This window comes from Echiichthys vipera, assembly GCF_963691815.1.
Source record: "Echiichthys vipera genome assembly, chromosome: 15".
Lineage (NCBI taxonomy): Eukaryota > Metazoa > Chordata > Actinopteri > Perciformes > Trachinidae > Echiichthys > Echiichthys vipera.
The window spans coordinates 25,298,187-25,313,028 of NC_139840.1; the positions used below are offsets into that span (position 1 = coordinate 25,298,187).

A 14,842-nucleotide genomic window follows, 5' to 3' on the forward strand; every position below is an offset into this window, starting at 1 on the left:
CAGACAAGGAGAATTCCTCTAAACTACAAACTTGTGACGCAACACGGAGTCTTTTCACCCCTTCTGTGTGTTTTTGTAATGTGCTCATGAAGAGGACAATGTCTGGATTATTACAGTCGCTGCTCAACCTGCCCCGGGGAAGAGGGGAAGAGTGAGGGAAGCAGAAAGAGAAGAAGAAGAAGGAGGAGGAGGAGGCGGAGGGAAGTCGGTGGCGTTTGGCTGCCGTCCACTAGTTCGTTAGCGCCCTTGCCGCTCGTACTCTCCCACCTCTTTTTTACTGGATACACGGACACACACACCGAGAGACGCGCGGGGAGGACCTGCGTTCACACCCTGGGTGAGTTTGCTTGTCTCTACTCGGTTGGGTTGGGGTTCAGAAACTGGGGAATATAAAAGAATACAGACGCTGTGCGCTTTCGTGCCCGGCGCGTTATTTTACGCGCAGAACCACTCTCCCGGGTTGATGCGCACAAGACAATAATGCGGTTCAGCATTCGAGTCGCCCGTGACGCATGATTGATCGGAGGGTGAGGAAGGAGAGCTGGGGATTTGCATTTAGATGAAACAGAGTGGAGGTGCACGAGGCCGAAGCACCGATATTTAAGCAAAACAACAACAACAACAATGTTGTGCAAATGGTGTGCACGTGCAAATACATATCCGAGGTCACACGTGGGTCTCGAGACGTCAGCCCTCTTTATACAGTCTGTGTATGATGTGTGTGCATGTGTCTGTTTCAGTACCTATGTGGATGCAGTCCCACAGTCTGACCATGCTGTGGAAATGTGTGTGTTTGGGTGTGTGTACGAGTGTTGTGTTGATTGTTGTGTATTTGCATACAGTAAGTTTGAAACATGTTGCATTTCCCTCCACTACTTCTGTCATCATCATTTACGTAGAAACTGAAGATGAATCTGACTTGTCCTTCAACTTGATTTGCTTAATTTCACCCTGTGTGTGTGTGTGTGTGTGTGTGTGTGTGTGTGTGTGTGTGTTCCTGCGGTCTTTCCTCGCCAGTGAATATCTTCCTGCCCGCTGCCTCTCCTCTGTGTGAGTCCCTGTGATATTGTTGCTCCATCAGTCACCCTGAAAGCATGCTACGCACCACGTAATCTCTCACAAATTCTGTGAACCATGTAAGCACCACATTTACCTGTCAGCTACTTTGCCGAGACTACTGTATGTGGCCCCGAGAAATCCTCAGAGAGGAGGAGCTGCTGCCTCATATTTTCTCTCGACACCCACTGCCACCGCCAGAGACCCCGGGGTGGCAAAGAGGTCCTGTCAAACAAATCATGGAGGAGGAAGAAGGGAAAAAATCAAAACCTAAGTTATTACATACCATCACACGCACCTAGAGAGAGTGTATCTGACAGCTCTGTCCATCCTCATTATGTACATTTAAATGGAAGTGGAACATGCTGCGGACACGTCTGTGATATACTGTCGCACTGAGAGCCTTTCAATGAAGGTTGAGTACATGACCCACACAAAGCTCCGACGACACAATTAATGCTTAATGGGGATGTACATATGTGCTGACATCATGGCAGGAGAAAGGGAATACTTAACGCCCGAGCCAGTGAGTGTTTGGTGTCGATGAGTGCATGAGTGTCCATTATAGGATGTTCTCGGGTGGGAGTAATGGAGTTTGACAAAGCAAACTGTCAAAAAAATACTCAAAAAGCATAAAAGTGCAATTGTTGATGTTGTGAAACATTTCCATTTCAAACATCCACTGAGAAGTAAATATGCGTGCAACTGCCTGGCGATATGGCCAAGAAATGTACTCATACATTTTAGTCGACTAATCAGTGTGTAGTTGAATTTCTGATATGCTCCCAAAACCCCTGCATCCACTCGTGAGAATGTTTTTTTAAAAAAATCGTGGCTCCAATAAATGCAGCAGAGGCCAACGTATCCTCACTTTTCTTCCCTTGTATTTGTCAGACTCCCAAAGTGCTGCATCCCACATTTCCCTAATGTAACCAACAGCCTCTTTGTGTTTGATCATCTCTGTCTTTCAAACTTTGGCCTCCAGTGTGTAAAAAAAGGCTTTCTGTTAAAAACATGTCGTGTACAAAGCTAAAAGGAGATACCCCAGTGATACGCGATTCATTTTCTCAGACAAATGTCTGTAGTGAACCAGAGAAGACCTGAAAATATTCTACAGCACATCACTATATGGTGAATGTAGGGAAAAGTCTGTGATGTAGTCCAATACTGAAGTATTAGTAGTACAACTTTCAGGTACTCGACTTGAGTATTTCTATTTTCTGTTCCTTTAAATGTCTACTCCGTCCTGCTGCCCCAGATACTCACAAGAGCACCAAATGCGTATTCATCTGCAGCTGAAAATAGTCCTCAACAAATGCTCTATTGTCTCCTGTTTGAGTAATGTTTGCTAAAATCTGCAGCACCCAGCGGTAAAACATTTACATAAACAACTAAGTTTTTAATGCCAGTAGGAAAATAACTTGTAAAAAGAGACATTTACAGGAAGAGTTTGTATAAAAGTCCAATTTGAGAATATTCAGGGAGGAAATTAATCTAGAAATAACAGTTTTTCCTAACTCCTACCTACTTTTCAGCCTTTCTGAATTCTCTCTCAATTCAAATGTATCTCAGTACACTTGCATTATGCCTGGCATGTTTATGAAATTATCGCCCATCCATACATGAGAACAGAGTGCATTAGACAACACTGAGGAGGAGGGGACTCACAGAGACGAGTTCTAATGTCGCTTTTGTTGCAGCTTGTTGTCTCGGTTCAGAATCATAAAGCTTTTACTTTCTATGGTGAGAACCACAGTAGGTGGAATGATACCTATAATTCATCGCTTATTTTTATGCATACTCTCAGCATAGTAACATCCCGGTAAAGCAATGAAATAAGAAACAAATTAAACCACTTCTAATTTTGCTTTGGACCCTGTGGAATCCATTTAAAAGGCCCCCGGCGGTCCCCAGTCTGTGCTTTTGGATCCGTTAATAAAGACACGCAAAAGTACATTCCTCTGTGGAAATGAATTGAAATGCTTAAAGTATCCCACGGCTGAAATAGACAAGCCTCAACAGACACATTTCACAGATAGCAACTCCAGGTAGAACCTCTTAAAGATGTCAGTTTGATTATTCTCAGTGATGTAGTGTAATTCTGCAGATATTCACGGCTTTCTCACTTAAAAATGTTTTCATAGCGAGGTGGTTTTCTTTCTCCAGAGAGCAAGGCTTTGGGATTTTAATGAATTTCTCAAACCTGAAAAGAAAACATGCAGAATTTTCTCAGACTCCACCGGAAGCGGCCGTGTTTGATGACATCCTCTCCCACTCAGATGGTGTTCTTAAGAAAGCTCATTCAGTGACAAAACGGATCATATCCCTGCTCCGGTGTTGTCCTTCTGTAAAAGAAAAAAAATCCAATTGACCTCTCTTGTTAGCTGTTATTTCTCTCACTTTTTTGTCCTCACAGTATCACCCAAGGTTGCAGATTTTCAGGATGCTCCGTCTCTGACCTTCGCTCCGCTTCATCGGCAGTCTAATCGGTGCTGTTGCTCTCATTGAGTCACTCTTTAGAAAAGTGCATCAGCTAAATGCTTGTATATAAATGTAAATGCGTGTACTCGGCGTGTATGCTCTTCAGAGATTGAGTAGTGGGCACAATGGGTCTGTGCCCTTCAAACTGTAAGGACATGGGGAGATATCGGAAATGCAGCCCTTTCAACGATTGATACATAATAGCGGGATTTGCCACCAGGCTCATCTCTCAGCACTGTTGCTGTCCTTTTAAAGAAAAAACACTATACAGCTTTTAGTCATTCTTTTAGGTCAAGGTGTGGAGCCAACTCAGGCCTAGTCCACACGAACACCGGTATTTTTGAAACCAAACTTTTATGGCCCCCGTTAAAAAAAACTCCCGTCCACACCACCGGTGTGATCAAAAATATGTGTCCGCATGACACCGCAAAATCCGCCTCAAACAATGTCATGCACATGCCAAACCAGGAGGCAACAGGAAGGCACACGAGTCTCCATGGATACAACTTAGCATTTACCGTCGCACAGTGTGACACATTTGGACAAGAAATTGCGGTTTTCCTCGTTTTTTCTGTCCACACATGAAACCGTTTTCCAACAAGTTCACCCTGGACTCCAGTTACAGGAGCCCACAACTGCAGTTACGTGTGGGCGAAAGGCCAAACCGTGCAGAAAAACACACCGTTTTTCAAAAATACATACGTTCATACAGTCCCGTTTAGCAGCAGTGGTTAACAATGGGTAAGGAAAACATCCTAATCAGTAACTGCTGAACCACAGTGCTTTGGACACTGTTTGATTCAGATTCAAGTTTTAAGTAGTGTTGTAACACATCATACAAGTCAATTTAACTGAAAACGAATTGACCATTTGATAATTGATTAAAGAGATTGAGAAAGGAGTGAGAAAAGAAGATTGATAGGGCTCTCAGTTGTGTGTGCTCAAGCTAAAGCTAAAGCAGGTTAGCTTAGCATAAAGACACAAATAGGTTGGTGGGGGGCTTTCTGTCATAAATCTCTCTTATCTCTCTTTGCTTAGGCAACAAAACAACTTGGTTAGGTTTAGGAAAAAGAGAGTGGTTAGGGTTAAAATAAACTCTTTCTGGCAGGAGGCCCTGAAGACAAAACGAGCACAAGAGAAGGTTTTGCACAAGTTGTTGAAAATCTTCTGTTTTTGTACAGAAAAAAATATTCGATAATAATAATGTTATCGGACTGCTGGCTCATATATTTAACCCTCAGTCATGGCAGAATTATCAATGTCATTATCTCACTGTTGCCAAGGAAGCAGATAAGACTTGTTAAATCTACAAAGTCATTCGTTGAGCAATCAAGCTCAAAATGATGACTTACCATTTTTCTCTTCTTCTATAATTAAGTGATTAAACCATTTGATATTTGGATTTGGCGATCCAATTTGACGGACCAGGTGATGGGGGCTGGAGCCGATCCCAGCTGACATCGGGCGTGAGGCGGGGTACACCCTGGACAGGACGCCAGTTTAAATGCTTGAAATTCCATAGAGTGATAGAAAAATAACTTGCAATATACAGCAAGAAAAGCTCTGACATCAAAAGAATCCAGGTAAAATGCACAGTAAAGTATACTACTTAAACCTTCAAAACCTCTTTTGTGTGTATCTACTTCAAAACTCCTATTTTTCGAGCTTTTGTGAACCGTTTGAGAGCGTTCAGCAGCCCACCTGCAGGTATCGATCGGCCCACATGATGTTTTTATACAGTATGTGTATGTGGTGATGAAAAAATCTTTAAGCAGTATTCTCATGCTGGATCAGGAAGGCGCTCCCGTGCAATGTGGTCCTGGAGTAATTGATTATTGATTGACGGAGGTTCCATAGCATTGTATTTCTGTGCACTAATATGGTTTGTTGACTACGTTCGAGGACAGAAGTGGTGAGAGCCTAGCTCCTCTGAGATAGACAATAGGCAGTATCTTTCTGCTGTGTCATGATGGAACCTGCTGCAGGTTCTGTCACATAATGTGCCCACACTGACTGAGTGGACTGACTGTCCTGTGGAACAAAAGCCTGACAGATTAAAGGTTTCAGTCATAAAAAAAAATTATTATAGTTATTCCCCAGAATAACCAGTAGAGCACAAACATCTGCAGAGGCCCGATCTTACAGGGTTAATTCAATTAAATTCAATTTTATTTATAGCGCCAAATCATAACAAAAGTTATCTCAGGACTTTACAGAGTAGGTATAGACACACTCTATGACTTATTTATGATAAACATAGACCCAACAATTCCCCCGTACAGTACGGTGGCAACGAAAACCTTCCCTATAACAGACAGGAACGTCGGACAGACCCAGCTCTGTGGAGGACGGACATCTGTCTGCACCGGAGGGAGGAAGAAAAGGAGAGAGAAAGAGAGAAGAGACAGACAGATGGACAGAGAGAGACAAAGACAGACCCAGCTCTGTGGAGGACGGACATCTGTCTGCACCAGATGGGGAAGAAGAAAAGGAGAGAGAAAAGACAGACAGATGGACAGAGAAAGACAAAGACAGACACAAAGACAGAGACAGACACACTTCCAGTAACTATAATAATATCTATAATAATGTGAATATGACAAGCACAGCTAAGGTGATAGATTATAATAGCAGCAGGAAGCGTCAGGCAGGACCACGGCAGCAGGCACCACCACGATCAGCAGAGACCTACGAGACGACAAAGCACAAACAACTCCGGGGATCACCTAATGAGTCGGGAACTCATTCTTCCAATTATTCTATTGGCCACTTGAATGCAACTGATTCGACCGTTGGCAGATGATTAAATGGGCGTTATCAGTTGCTTATCACTAACATAGATATGAGGCAGTATGGCTCTACTCCACATCTTATTTGCCTGACTAGACCTGTAGTGATGAATTGGCCTTTTGCTGATAGTAGTGGTGTGTTTAACCTTAAGAATGCGTCCTTAACGTTCTACCTTGATTTGTCTGTTGTCGCTTGCTTCTTCAGTCTACTTCTTCTTGTTGAGGTATTAGTAGTCGTGCAAAATAACTTATCTATTGTTTTACTTATTTGTGTTATTCATTCATTCTCTGCCTTGAGTCACATGCATGTGTGCAAACTGTTTTCTCTCTGTAGTCCAACAAACTCACTGAAACTACACACCTGGGTCCATTTATCACTTGACTGTGTTACGTGATCCATCACCATCAAGTTACCGCCCACCTTGTGACGTTGTATACCAATACTCAAAATATCTTAATAAAGCTTCCAAAAAAGAAACCAAAAAATACCCAATTGGCTCCAACAAGACTTATCATCTATTGTAATACCTTAGTTCATGTCCCATTTTGACTTTTTAAGGCAATCTAGATCATTAAAAAGTGGGGTTGTAATGGCGTTTCCATGTAAATAACGTAAATAGTAAACCACCTTCTGAACCTACCGTGTAGCCAGCGCCTTCCAACACATACTGCACTGCAACTATGCGGCTGATGACCACTGATTATGATTCAATGGAGTGAGAACATCCGAAGCAGGTGGTGAATGTTGAATGAAAGAGAAAAAATAATTTGTATATCCTTCTCCAAAATGCAATGACACATTCATTGGCCCATGCTACACCTTTTCACCAAGTCCTGTGAAAAATCAAGCCAGTAGTTTTTTTCCCCATAATCCTACTGACAATCTGAGCTGAAAACATAACCTCCTTGGCAGAGGTAATTACCTTTCTTACAAAACGAGTGTGTTGTCATAAATCTTTTAATGATGCTCATTATATTATAAAGACTTCATAAAAGTGACATTAAAAATTAAGTAAAAAAAAGTAAGCATTTGTTTCCATAATCGGTGTCCCCATTCCCACGCACAGTGCATGATGGTAGATACATTTCGGTTGGAGAACATTGATTTGAACTTTTTCTGTTGCCTTTTGGGGTCATCGGAGTCAGCTGTGACTAAGCTGTGTGTCCTGATTAAGACTCTTGTAGCCTGATTGGTTTAATTATGGCAGACGTGTAACTCCAGGCAACACGGTTCCCTGGTGTGATGAAATGTCCTCAGTCAGTACTGCAGGGTGATGCAAACCCATTTTAAATTTAATTTAACACTTGCAGCCAAGAAATAATGTGGCTGCTACATCAACCATCTCCATCAAAATGCAGCACTCATAAGGAGCAGGGTGGACTTTACTAACTAACTAAATTTCAGATTAATTAGACCATTGGCCTTAATTTGGTGTCTATTGGCAACTGGATTTCCTGTCTGGGGATCAATAAAGGCTTATCTTATCTGAGGTATCATTCAGCATCACCTGCCTGTCGCCTCGAAGGCTCATTTCTGCTCCATTCGGTGCGTAGAGACGTACGTTATCAACGTTCTAAATGTCTGGTGGTACTGCAACGTTGGGTCCGTATCAGTACGCATCTGCAAGCTTGCAGGATATCTGCAGAAATACGGACGAAATGTACGCAGAGTACGGACACAAGGCTCCGTAACCAATGTAGACCATAAATGAGCCTCTACGCCATATCAGTATTAAATCATTCCACCTCTTCTAACGCACAACGAAATTGAGCAGTCCACTGATGAACGTTCAGGTTGACATTAAGGTGGACTACTATCAGAAGGTCTAAGCAGAGCAGCCTCCTGCTTTAGAGCTTTTTATTATATTCAGCACAACATGCGTCATGACAGCTGTCTAAGGTGCTGATCCTGAGATCCCCAGGATGCAGGGGATGTCGGACTGCCCCGTCAGTCACATTGATCAGCAGGACGCCCAATGTGCAGGCTTAACAAGAAACATTCCTGTATTTTTCTTTTTGTTGTTGTCGTCATCTCTGTGCTGGTGCGAAGCTGCAGGTCAGCTGTCTGGAGGAAACGTCGATGTTCAATGTTATTACTTTAATCATGAACGACTTTCAGACGTCTGATCTCATACATATCAGGCTAAAACATAATTTCACGTAATCCATATTTATTTTTAGACTGTTTGTTGTAATTCACGGTGGCGAGGGTGTTGCTCAACTCCATCAGCTGGGTATAAAAATTTCATACCATGATTATTGTGATCAAAGCTATCCTTTTTTATCAGTTTACCCGTATTAACCTGGTGCTGCTAAAATGCCAATGAAACCGCAAATAGAATTAGCAGTACATTGTGCTTTTTGTTTACATTAATATAATAAATAACAACAGTATGTTTTTTATGTTCTGCAGACAGGGTGACCATATTTGATCAAGTTTCTCCTCAGCACTCTTCTCAAACTCAATTGTATTGATGCAAAACAAACCCACGTTGCCTCGTCTGAGAGACTGCTGCTAACTTTGGGGGATGCTGGATAGTATTTGCTGTAAGAAGTTGGGGTAATAAAACACGCTTTTAACGATATTTCAAATTTGAAACCAAAAAAAAATGTATAATGCAAACTGTTGCAAATCTGATTGCAGTTTATCATTGTTACGATAACCATTTCATCCCCATTAACTGCTCTATATGGCATTTCTTTTAATGTCAGGGAGGGTCCAATGTAAATATAACCAAGGCTCAAGAGGGTATTTGTTCTCTTATCACCACAATAGTGTTGCTGGGGCCCAACACTGATGTAATGGCGATATCGCATTGTTGTCGTTTATCTTTAGCGATCAATTTATTCATTAATGTAATCAAATCAGGCTGCAGTCCATTCCTATTCTTTGATCAAGTAACCTCCAATCATAGTTGGCTGTAAATGTAGCGCTGACCTATAAACCAGTGCTGCAAGCAGCTGGTATACTGAGCTCTATTATCCAAAAGATTGGCACAAAAACAGAAAAGATAAGGAAAAATCCCAGTCATTAGAAATAGAACCTCTGGGGAACAAAAAAAGATGAAACAATTGCCCTAACCAACAGCACCACCACCACCACCACCACCGCCGCCGCTGCTCAACTCTGCAGCGCTGACACGCCTCTCTTGCATGGCTTCAGTGGTTTGTTTAAGGCAAAAGTGTAGGGAGGGAGGGACATGAAAGGCAGTTAAACTCTTTCTTTCTCTCTCCTCTGTGCCCCGTCTCCCCTCCTCTTTGTACATCAAAGTGCTTGTCTCTTCTTAAGGAGAAGCCACATGCATCCCACTGCAGCTGTAGTAGGAGGGGATGAGGAGAATCGGCCTGAGTGAGCAGTGTGAACGCTCTTTTGTTTCCCATATGTACATTAATCCTGAGCTGGGCTGCAACACTGACTGTAGCGGTCCAAAGCCTTGCTGACATTTCAATCTACACAGGGGGTGGACAAGATGATGTGTGTGTTTGTGTGTGTGGTGTGTTTAATACCCTTTTTACCACTGCATATAGAAAAAAACAACAGTTTTTTTTTATTTAATCCACTGAGGATTTTTTTTTAAGCTGCTTGCAAATATTCTTATAAACTAAGCTGTTGAGTCCTGTAAAAAAATGTCTCCTTAATGAGTTTTTCTTCGGAAAGTCAGTTTAGGGATTGGTCCGCCTTTCCTACAAGGCCTGAGGAAAGTGATTTGTGGACACTTGTTTCATGAAGGTCAAACAAAAAATGCTCAGAACGCCCTCTAAACTCTGCATAGGTCAAGTGTGCACGCGGCTTATTACGACCCATATTTACGTTTTCTGTCAGGCAGCAACCTCTAGTGGCCGTAGTAGTTTGGGCCAGAGCAAAGGAGGAAGTCAGGGATGTAGGTTTAGTGTAAATTATTCTTAAAAAACAACAACAAGGCTTGATACAAGGTATATCCCCGTGCGGGGGAGATTAGGAGTCAAGAAAACACCAGGGTGTAAGTGTAGAAAATGGGAGGAGTTACAATAAGATCTTAAAAGTTCTCCTTGACTTGTGACGTTTTCAAATGTTTTTTGAATCATGATAATGTAGATGTTGGTGTTGATTGTTCCAAAGAGATGGTCCTTCTGTATTTCAATGTATGTTGGTTCAGGGACAAAGTGGGAGATGAAAATCCTATTGTTTTGTATTGTGTGAATGATTGAGTGAATCTCTAGTAGAGATGCTACGATACCAAAAATGCAGTAGTCGGTGCCAATACCAGTGGAATTACACGATTCTTGATGCCAATGCGATACCACCGTAAAAAAAAAAAAAAAAAAAAAGGATTTTCTAAGATCCCATTAACTTAAACATGAACTTCTTAATTAGCAAATTTGCAAAATATCAAAATGCCATTTCAATAACAGAGTTACAAAAAAATAACATGACAGAATACAGTATAACCATTGGTAATAGTGCAACAACTTAAGATTCATACACAGAGAATGCACACATTGGCACAAGCATGCAAGCACACACACCTAATTACTAACAGTAGATGCAGTCATTTTTACAGAAATGGTGGTGGCACGTAGCTGATGTTAAAACATTAACATAAATTTTTTTTGCAAACATTTGCAAAAGTATGTAGTTGATAAGACCGACCGTGTTGTGAACGTGATGTGACCGTGTTGTGAACGTGTTGACAATCTGCTAAAGCAAGGAGATCGTAGTATCGTCTGTAGGTCACATTCTATCCACTGCTCTTCCATGCTCTGCACAGTTTTTTTTCCTCAGCCAAATCCCACTATTGGCGAGTCCGCCCCATGTCCGCCCTAAAGACACGCCCATCAAACAATCATAGCGAACTACAGGCAGTGGCGAGGATTTCTCATTACCCAACTTGTTAGTTATAGAAAATAGCAGGAAGCTGAAAATGAAAACAAAACTTGCGTGCGAGCGCCAATTGCGTTGCATCAACGCTTTCTATCCACACTTAATCATAGAATGTATGGAACAAGCTGAAAAATATTCCCCTGAAAACTGGTAAATGTCCTGTGCACCAGCGTAAAAAACAGATAAAATCGTTATTTTTGCCATCTCGCCCACCCCTAATCTGGATATAGATTACAGATATCATTTCACTTTGCTTACCAAGATGATATACTATATTTGTTTGCATTAGGTCATCGTGGACTATATTAAAAATTCATGAGCAGGGCGGCTCCTGGATGTTGTTTCATTAAAAAAAAGTTTCCTGATTGAACATCCTGAAAATTACTTATTTCTTTAGGGTTTCTCCCAAACTAAACTTCCCAGAGATGAAACAAAAGCTTTTTCCTTTCTTTTGATGAAACTTTTCTGTAGGAGGCGCTCTTTTACACCACTCATTTCTTCCACTCATTCTCAACAAGTAAACTACAAAAAAAAAGATTGAATTGTCGTTGAAAAACACATCAAAATGCAAAAAATAAGCCTGTAAGCCTGTGTTTTATTTCTCAATGCCAAATTGTATTTATAACTGTCACTGTTACAGCTCCATAGTCCTTGCAGAAAAGACATGTAATACCATACAGCCATGTCTTACTCAAGGATTGCATTACTGTTTTCCTTTATCTACGAGTAATTGAAAACACTGCATAAAAATGCAGTACATTGTTACTTTAAATTCATGTATAAGTGATGTTGCATCTGAAACTTCCCTGTCAGACGCTGGAAGGAGGAACATTAAGGAACACCAAACTCTCTCGGTGCTACAGCAGTACATTATTCATGACTTATCCTGCACTACAGCATCTGACGACTGCATGCTCTCTCTCACCTTCATCTCATCCACCTTCTCTCTGCCTCTCCTCCACTTCCCTGATGATGATTATGAGTGACATTTATTGGTGAGAAACCCCAATGATTATCAGTTGCGGCATCGATCTGCCTATTGAGCTAAATCATCTAGATTCATTGGCTCTGACATCTTAACTCTCCCCCCATTGATTTTTACTGTTGCCGTGAAAGGATATTTAACCACCATCACCCATTTTCTCTCGCACATACACAACCTGCCTTGAGCCAAACAGGTTGTGCTGCAGAAATGTACCAATTGTACTTTCCTGACCCACTTTATCAGCATTCATGTGCTCAGTGCTTGCGCAAGCATTCAGTCAGTCCTCTTTGGTTCAGAGTTTCGATAGGAGGAGAAAGGAGTGGAGTACGGTCACATACACTTGACTTTATATATTCATACTGTTTTACATCATGCATTGAGGGCACAGAATTTATCAACCATGCAGGGCAAAAAGAAATATCAAGGCAAACAGCTTGTCTCAGTAACATGCCCCTTGAATACATTTTGCAGCCAAACATCGGCCCTTTTCCCTTCAGATCGAGTGGGTTGCCGCAAAGTGGAATGAAGTAGAACAACCAGATGCGTTTATTAAAAACCAGGTTGCTGCATCAGTCCAGCAGACTTTGCACAGAACATCTGGGGAAAACGTCCGAATGGCCATCCTGCCTGTTTAGACACATGAGTGCAGCCCCCTGTGGGAAGAGCATGTCATCGTGGTTACATGTGCAAGAAGGTGGAGGGGCGAGGAGAAAAATCTTAATGGCTCTATCTGAGAAGAGATATCATACTTTCACTGGCTCTGTGTAGAGGACAAATGCCAACAGGAGGAAGTAGAAAGTCGAGACGTACACGGAGAATGACCATCTCAAAAGTAAGGACAATAGGCCCCGGGGAGCTCTTTGCAGTGATGTATTTGAATAGAATTATTAAAATACTACGGAGCTTTTAACCTCATATCATTGGTTTACGGCACATTTACCTTGGTTGAAAGATGCACCAATCTGATACCTGGATCGAACATCGGATGAATGAAGCCGATCCAGCATTTGGATCCAGTCATTTCTTTTTCATTAATATCATACAAAGCAATACAGTTACAGCAATCTAGTCACTTCAATTATATGTTTGCAACAGCGGTTAGGGTTTTATATTCCATTTTAAAATATCGGTTTGCAGTGCACTTTACATGGAAGTGTTATTTATTTATTTTTGCTGCTTATGTACACTTTGTTATTCATTCATTCATCTTCAACCACTTGTCCCTGTCGGGGTCGCGGGGGGCTGGAGCCGATCCCAGCTGACATCGGGCGCCTTGGAAAGGACGCCAGTCTATCGCATGGCACATAGAGACGCACAGAGACAGACAACCATTCACACCTACAGGCAATTTTAAAGTCATCAATCAACCTAACACGTGCAAGTCTTTGGACTGTGGGAGGAAACCGGAGAACCCGGAGAAAACCCACGCAGACACGGGGAAAACATGCAAACTCCACACGGAAGGGCCCCAGCTGGGACGCAAACCGGGAACCCTCTTGCTGTGATGCGACAGAGCTAACCACTGTTAATAAATATTAAGTACATTTATATCTGTGTTTATTTGTTACCTTTTTTTAACAAGGCTAAATGTTTATGTCAAGCCTGATACCTTCACTCACATGGACAGGTTTACGCTTCATTCAACCGTAGGATCAGATAGGTATCGGGTATCTGCCGATACGCTCAGCCCAGATATTGGCATCGGATTGGATCGAAAAAAACTGAGTCTCTAGTTCAGTCATACACTCTTATCAATGTCTATAATGATTACAGTTTCCAAACACACAATACAGAAGGGAATTGCACCAAGCTGCTCAATTCTCATTTGGGAGCCAGACCCCACAGTTTACACAGCAGGTGATCTGAATCACCCTCCAATCAACTTAGTGGAGACGCATCATTCAGCTAAAACAAAAAATGGAAATAACAGCGAGCAAGAATGAGGGACGGCAACATTCTGTACCGAGTGGCCATGAAGCGTGCTCGGGCACGGTACGAAAGGACGGTGTGAGTGCGCCCTTAATTACCCAGAGATCTTGTCTCCTCCTGAGACGTTAACAGATGCAGTTTCCAGCCATTTCCAGTCGTCTTCAGTGTGTAAAGGAAGTCACAGAAACCCTCACTTCCAAATCTAAGCCTCTAACTCGTCTTAGAGCCTACTCACACTGTCCTTTTGGCCGCGGCCAAAACCGTTTTTTCAGCTAAAGCCTAGTACCTTTAAGCAGTGTGAGTGCACCCGCTCTGCGCTCAACTGCGGCCAGCGGACCGTCCACGGCCCGCTTGAAAGAGGTGGGCTTTAGCGGAGCCGTTTGCACATGTACGAGCACGAGCGTGCGCACGTGTACGAGCACGAGCACGAGCCCTACGGCAGTATCGTTATGTCCGCCTGTTCGATCATGTAAATAGAAGGACGGACCATGCACGGACATTTAACAACAACAACAATGGCGGTGAAAGGTTCACGTTGGTGTGGTGCGGAGGTGGAGTGTTTACTGCAGATTTGGTCGGATGAAAATATTCAAAAACAGTCGACATACGCACAAAAACTCAGAGGTCTATGGAAAGATTTGTAAACAAAGCCACACACACGCAATCAATGCGTGTGACGTGTTACGGCGTGATGGCGTATGGACAGCAAGAAGCATTGGCCGGCCCTGGCAGTGTGAGTAC

The 14,842-nt window shown here is 42.4% G+C and overlaps 1 protein-coding gene across 1 annotated transcript in view; it reads left to right on the forward strand.

Annotated features, from left to right (window-relative positions):
• Nucleotides 1-208: 208 nt before the first annotated feature.
• The window catches only part of brinp2 (bone morphogenetic protein/retinoic acid inducible neural-specific 2), a gene marked incomplete at its 3' end in the record, with an annotated part of 237,814 nt that continues 223,180 nt past the window's right edge, over nucleotides 209-14,842 (forward strand). The window contains exon 1 of the mRNA XM_083928752.1: nucleotides 209-337. The remainder of the gene's footprint in view (nucleotides 338-14,842) is intronic.